We start from the raw sequence: 7,501 nt of genomic DNA, 5'->3' as shown, positions 1-7,501 counted from the left end.
TGTGTTGGTTCCTTTTAGGAAGTTGCATCTATGTTTAGAATCAGCGAGGTAGAAACACGTTTCTCTAAAAGCTGCGTTTGCATGTTCCAGAGTAGATGGCAGTACAGGCTGTAAAGAGAAGTACCTTGTTCTAAAACAAAAATGGAGCTATGTAGCAGAATGGTTGTCACTGTGTACATTCAACTTCCTGAGTTAAACTGATGTATGTTTGCAGCAGTTCAGAAACCCTTTCTTTGGAGAATGCAGAAACAGTCATTTGCAGCCATAGAGACGCATAGAAGAGTTAGCAGGAAGAATGCGTTTAAAACACAGAAGACCCGCTTCGTACAAACTGATCTGCTGTGTGTTGGTTCCTTTCTGGAAGTTGCATCTATGTTTAGATTCAGTGAGGTAGAAACACTTTTCTTCTAAAAGCTGCGTTTGGACATTCTAGAGTGGATAGCACTACAGGCTTTAAAGAGAACTACCTGGCTCTAAAACAAAAATGGAGCTATCTAGCAGAATGGTTGTCAATGTGTGCATTCAACTTACAGAGCTAAACTGATGGGTGTTTGCAGCAGTTCAGAAACCCTTTCTTTGGAGAATGCAGAAACAGTCATTTCCAGTCATAGAGACGCATAAAAGAGATAGCAGTAAGAATGCGTTTAAAACACAGAAGACCCGCTTGGTACAAACTGATCTGCTGTGTGTTGGTTCCTTTCAGGAAGTTGTATCTATGTTTAGATTCAGTGAGGTAGAAACACGTTTCTTCTAAAAGGTGCGTTTGGACTTTCCAGAGTAGATGGGAGTACAGGCTGTAAAGAGAAGTACCTTGCTCTAAAACAAAAACGAGGCTATCTAGCAGAATGGTTGTCTACGTGTGCATTCACCTTTCAGAATTAAACTGATGTGTGTTTGCAGCAGTTCAGAAACCCTTTCTTTGGAGAATGTAAAAACAGTCATTTCCAGCCGTAGAGACGCATACAAGTGTTAGCAGTAAGAATGCGTTTAAAAGACAGAAGACCCACTTCATACAAACTTATCTGCTGTGTGTTGGTTCCTTTTAGGAAGTTGCATCTATGTTTAGATTCAGTGAGGTAGAAACACGTTTCTTCTAAAAGCTGCGTTTGGACTTTCCAGAGTAGATGGGAGTACAGGCTGTAAAGAGAAGTACCTTGCTCTAAAACAAAAACGGAGCTATCTAGCAGAATGGTTGTCTACATGTGCATTCACCTTTCGGAGTTAAACTGATGTGTGTTTGCAGCAATTCAGAAACCCTTCCCTTGGAGAATGTAGGAACAGTCATTTCCAGACATGGAGACGCATACAAGAGTTAGCAGTAAGAATGCGTTTAAAACGCAGAAGACCCGCTTCGTACAAACTGATCTGCTGTGTGTTGGTTCCTTTTAGGAAGTTGCATCTATGTTTAGATTCAGCGAGTTAGAAACACGTTACTTCTAAAAGCTGCGTTTTGACATTCCAGACTGGATGGGAGTACAGGCTCTAAAGAGAAGTACTTTGCTCTAAAAAAAAAACGGAGATATCTAGCAGAATGGTTGTAAATGTGTGCATTCAACTTCTGGAGATAAACTGATGTGTGTTTGCAGCAGTTCAGAAACCCTTTCTTTGGAGAATGTAGAAACAGTCACTTCCAGCCATAGAGACGCATACAAGAGTTAGCAGTAAGAATGCGTTTAAAAACAGAAGACCCGCTTTGCACAAACTGATCTGCTGTGCGTTGGTTCCTTTTAGGAAGTTGCATCTATGTTTAGATTCAGCGAAGTAGAAACACGTTACTTCTAAAAGCTGCGTTTTGACATTCCAGACAGGATGGGAGAACAGGCTGTAAAGAGAAGTACCTTGCTCTAAAACAAAAACAGAGCTATCTAGCAGAATGTTTGTCAATGTGTGCATTCAACTTACAGAGCTAAACTGATGTGTGTTTGCAGCAGTTCAGAAACCCTTTCTTTGGAGAATGCAGAAACAGTCATTTCCAGTCATAGAGATGCATAAAAGAGATAGCAGTAAGAATGCGTTTAAAACACAGAAGACCCGCTTGGTACAAACTGATCTGCTGTGTGTTGGTTCCTTTCAGGAAGTTGTATCTATGTTTAGATTCAGTGAGGTAGAAACACGTTTCTTCTAAAAGCTGCGTTTCGACTTTCCAGAGTAGACGGGAGTACAGGCTGTAAAGAGAAGTACCTTGGTCTAAAACAAAAACAGAGCTATCTAGCAGAATGGTTGTCAATGTGTGCATTCAACTTACAGAGCTAAACTGATGTGTTTTTGCAGCAGTTCAGAAACCCTTTCTTTGGAGAATGTAGAAAAAGTCATTTCCTGCAATAGAGACGCATACAAGATTTAGCAGTAAGAATGCGTTTAAAACACAGAAGACCCGCTTCGTACAAACTGATCTGCTGTGTGTTGGTTCCTTTCAGGAAGTTGCATCTATGTTTAGATTCAGCGAGGTAGAAACACTTTTCTTCTAAAACCTGCGTTGGGACATTCCAGAGTAGATGGGAGTACAGGCTGTAAAGAGAAGTACCTTGCTCTAAAACAAAAACGGAGCTATCTAGCAGAATGGTTGTAAATGTGTTCATTCAACTTTCAGAGTTAAACTCATGCGTGTTAGCAGCAGTTCATAAACCCTTTCTTTGGAGAATGTAGAAACAGTCATTTCCAGCCATAGAGACGCATATCAGTTAGTAGTAGGAATGCGTTTAAAACACAGAATACCTGCTTCGTACAAACTGATCTGCTGTGTGTTGGTTTTTTTTAGGAAGTTGCATCTATATTTAGATTCAGCGAGGTAGAAACACGTTACTCCTAAAAGCTGCGTTTTGACATTCCAGACTGGATGGGAGTACAGGCTGTAAAGAGAAGTACCTTGCTCTAAAACAAAAATGGAGCTATCTAGCAGAATGGTTGTCAATGTGTGCATTCAACTTACAGAGCTAAACTGATGTGTGTTTGCAGCAGTTCAGAAACCCTTTCTTTGGAGAATGTAGAAACAGTCATTTCCAGCCATAGAGACGCATACAAGAGTTAGCAGTAAGAATGCGTTTAAAACACAGAAGACCCGCTTGGTACAAACTGATTTGCTGTGTGTTGGTTCCTTTTAGTAAGTTGCATCTATGTTTAGTATCAGCGAGGTAGAAACACGTTTCTTCTAAAAGCTGCGTTTTTACATTCCAGAGTGGATGGGAGTACAGGCTGTAAATAGAAGTACCTTGCTCTAAAACAAAAACGGAGCTATCTAGCAGAATGGTTGTCAATATGTGGATTCGACTTACAGAGCTAAACTGATGTGTGTTTGCAGCAGTTCGGAAACCCTTTCTTTGGAGAAAGTAGAAACAGTCATTTCCAGCCATAGAGATGCATACAAGAGTTAGCAGTAAGAATGCGTTTAAAACACAGAAGACCCGCTTCGTACAAACTGACCTGCTGCGTGTTGGTTATTTTCAGGAAGTTGCATCTATTTTTAGATTCAGCGAGGTAGAAACACGTTTCTTCTAAAAGCTGTGATTGGGCATTCCACAGTGGATGGGAGTACAGGCTGTAAAGAGAAGTACCTTGCCCTAAAACAAAATCGGAGCTATCTTGCAGAATGGTTGTCAATGTGTGCATTCAACTTCCAGAGTTAAACTGATGTGTGTTTGCAGCAGTTCAGAAACCCTTTCTTTGGAGAATGTAGAAATAGTCCTTTCCAGCCCTAGAGACGCATATAAGAGTTAGCAGTAAGAATGGGTTTAAAACACAGAAGATCCGCTTCGTAGAAAGAAATCTGCTGTGTGTTGGTTCCTTTTAGGAATTTGCATCTATGTTTAGAATCAGCGAGGTAAAAGCACGTTTCTACTAAAGCTGCGTTTGGACATTCCAGAGTAGATGGCAGTACAGGCTTTAAAGGGAAGTACCTTGCTCTAAAACAAAAACGGAGCTACATAGCAGAATGTTTGTCAATGTGTGGATTCAACTTACAGAGGAAAACTGATGTGTGTTTGCAGGAGTTCAGAAACCCTTTCTTTGGAGAATGTAGAAACAGTCATGTCCAGCCATAGAGACACATACAAGAGTTAGCAGTAAGTATGCTTTTAAAAAACAAAAACCCGCTTCCTACAAACTGATCTGCTGTGTGATGGTTCCTTTCAGGAAGTTGCATCTATGTTTAGATTCAGCGAGTTAGAAACACGTTTCTTCTAAAAGCTGTGTTTGGACATTCCAGAGTGGATGGCAGTACAGGCTGTAAAGACAAAAACCTTGCTCTAAAACAAAAACGGAGCTATCTAACAGAATGGTTGTCAATGTGTGCATTCAGCTTCCAGAGGTAAACTGATATATGTTTACAACAGATCAGAAACCCTATCTTTGTAGAACGTAGAAATAGTCCTTTCCAGCCCTGGAGACACATATAAGAGTTAGCAGTAAGAATGGGTTTAAAACACGGAAGATCCGCTTCGTACATACTGATCTGCTGTGTGTTGGTTCCTTTTAGTAAGTTGCATCTATGTTTAGAATCAGCGAGCTCGAAACACGTTTCTTCTAAAAGCTGCGTTTGGACATTCCAGAGTGCATGGCAGTACAGGCTGTAAAGAGAAGTACCTTCCTCTAAAACAAAAACGGCGCTATCTAGCAGAATGGTTGTCAATGTGTGGATTCAACTTACAGAGGTAAACGGATTTGTGTTTGCAGCAGTTCAGAAACACCTTCTTTGGAGAATATAGTTATAGTCCTTTCCAGCCCTAGAGACCCTTATAAGAGTTAGCATTAAGAATGGGATTAAAACACAGAAGACCCACTTCGTACAAACTGATCTGCTGTGTGTTGGTTTCTTTTAGGAAGTTGCATCTATGTTTACAATCAGCGAGGTAGAAACACGTTTCTACTAAAAGCTGCGTTTGGACATTCCAGAGTGGATTGCAGTACAGGCTGTAAAGAGAAGTACCTTGCTCTAAAACAAAAATGGAGCTATCTAGCAGAATGGTTGTCAATGTGTACATTCAACTTCCAGAGTTAAACTGATGTATATTTGCAGCAGTTCAGAAACCCTTTCTTTGGAGAATGTAGAAACAGTCATTTCCAGCCATAGAGACGCATACAAGAGTTAGCCGTAAGAATGCCTTTAAAACACAGAAGACCCGCTTGGTACAAACTGATCTGCTCTTTGTTGGTTCCTTTTAGGAAGTTGCATCTATGTTTAGAATCAGCGAGGTAGAAACACGTTTCTTCTAAAAGCTGTGTTTGGACATTCCAGAGTGGATGGCTGTACAGGCTGTAAAGAGAAGTACCTTGCTCTAAAACAAAAACTGAGCTTTCTTCCAGAATGGTTGTCAATGTGTGTATTCAACTTACAGAGCTAAACTGATGTGTGTTTGCAGCAGTTCAGAAACCCTTTCTTTGGAGAATGTAGAAACAGTAATTTCCAGCCATAGAGAAGAATACCAGAGTTAGCAGTAAGAATGCGTTTAAAACACAGAAGACCCGCTTCGTACAAACTGATCTGCTGTGTGTTGGTTCCTTTTAGGAAGTTGCACCTATGTTTAAAATCAGCGTGGTAGAAACACGTTTCTTCTAAAAGCTGTGTTTGGACATTCCAGAGTGCATGGCAGTACAGGCTGTAAAGAGAAGTACCTTGCTCTAAAACAAAAACGGATCTATCTAGCAGAATGGTTATCAATGTGTGGATTCAACTTACAGAGGTAAACTGATGTGTGTTTGCAGCAGTTCAGAAACCATTTCTTTGGAGAATGTAGAAACAGTCATTTCCAGCCATAGAGACGCATACAAGAGTTAGTAGTAAGAATGCGTTTAAAACACAGAAGACCCGTTTCGTACAAACTGATCTGCTGTGTGTTGGTTCCTTTCAGGATGTTGCCTCTATGTTTAGATTCAGTGAGGTAGAAACACGATTCTTCTAAAAGCTGCGTTTGGACATTCCAGAGTGGATGGCAGTACTGGCTGTAAAGAGAAGTACCTTGCTCTACAACAAAAATGGAGCTATCTAGCAGAATGGTTGTCAATGTGGGCATTCAACTTCCAGAGTTAAACTGATTTATGTTAGCGGCAGTTCAGAAACCCTTTCTTTGGAGAATGTAGAAAAAGTCATTTCCAGCAATAGAGACGCATACAAGAGTTTGCAGTAAGAATGCGTTTTAAACACAGAAGACCCGCTTCGTAGAAACAGATCTGCTGTGTGTTGGTACCTTTCAGGAAGTTGCATCTATGTTTAGAATCAGCGAGGAAGAAACACGTTTCTTCTAAAAGCTGCGTTTGGACATTCCAGAGTGGATGGGAGTACAGGCTGTAAAGAGAAAAACCTTGCTCTAAAACAGAAACCGAGCTATCTAGCAGAATGGTTGTCAATGTGTGCATTCAGTTCCAGAGTTAAACTGATGTGTTTTTGCTGCAGTTCAAAAACCCTTTCTTTGGAGAACGTAGAAATAGTCCTTTCCAGCCCTGGAGACGCATATAAGAGTTAGCAGTAAGAATGGGTTTAAAACACAGAAGAACCACTTCGTACAAACTGATGTGCTGTGTGTTGGTTCCTTTTAGGAAGTTGCATCTATGTTTAGAATCAGCGAGGTAGAAACACGTTTCTTCTAAAAGCTGCGTTTGGACATTCCAGAGTGGATGGCTGTACAGGCTGTAAAGAGAAGTATTATGCTCTAATACAAAAACGGTTCTTTCTACCAGAATGGTTGTCAATGTGTGGATTCAACTTACAGAGCTAAACTGATGTGTGTTTGCAGCAGTTCAGAAACCCTTTCTTTGGAGAATGTAGAAACAGTCATTTCCAGCCATAGAGACGCATACAAGGGTTTGCAGTAAGAATGCCTTTAAAACACAGAAGACCCGCTTGGTACAAACTGAAATGCTGTGTGTTGGTTCCTTTTAGGAAGACGCATCTATGTTTAGAATCAGCGAGGTAGAAACACGTTTCTTCTAAAAGCTGCGTTTGGACATCGCAGAGTGGATGGCTGTACAGGCTGTAAATAGAAGTACCTTGCTCTAAAACAAAAACGGAGCTATCAAGTAGAATGGTTTTCAATGTGTGGATTCAACTTACAGAGCTAAACTGATGTGTGTTTGCAGCAGGTCAGAAACCCTTTCCTTGGAGAATGTAGAAACAGTCATTTCCAGCCATAGAGACGCATACAAGAGTTAGTAGTAAGAATCGGTTTAAAACACAGAAGACCCGCTTCGTACAAACTGATCTGCTGTGTGTTGGTTCCTTTCAGGAGGTTGCATCTATGTTTAGATTCAGTGAGGTAGAAACACGTTTCTTCTAAAAGCTGCGTTTGGACATTCCAAAGTGGATGGCTGTACAGGTTGTAAAGAGAAGTACCTTGCTCTAAAACCAAAGCGGAGCTTTCTACCAGAATGGTTGTCAATGTGTAGATTCAGCTTACAGAGCTAAACTGATGTGTGTCTGCAGCAGTTCAGAAACCCTTTCTTGGAGAATGTAGAAATAGTCCTTTCCAGCCCTAGAGACGCATATAACAGTTAGTAGTAAGAATGGGTTTAA

The sequence above is a fragment of the Saimiri boliviensis genome, chromosome 9 (assembly GCF_048565385.1).
Source record: "Saimiri boliviensis isolate mSaiBol1 chromosome 9, mSaiBol1.pri, whole genome shotgun sequence".
Lineage (NCBI taxonomy): Eukaryota > Metazoa > Chordata > Mammalia > Primates > Cebidae > Saimiri > Saimiri boliviensis.
The sequence above is the reverse complement of the archived record's forward strand: the minus strand, read 5'-3'. Positions refer to the sequence as shown.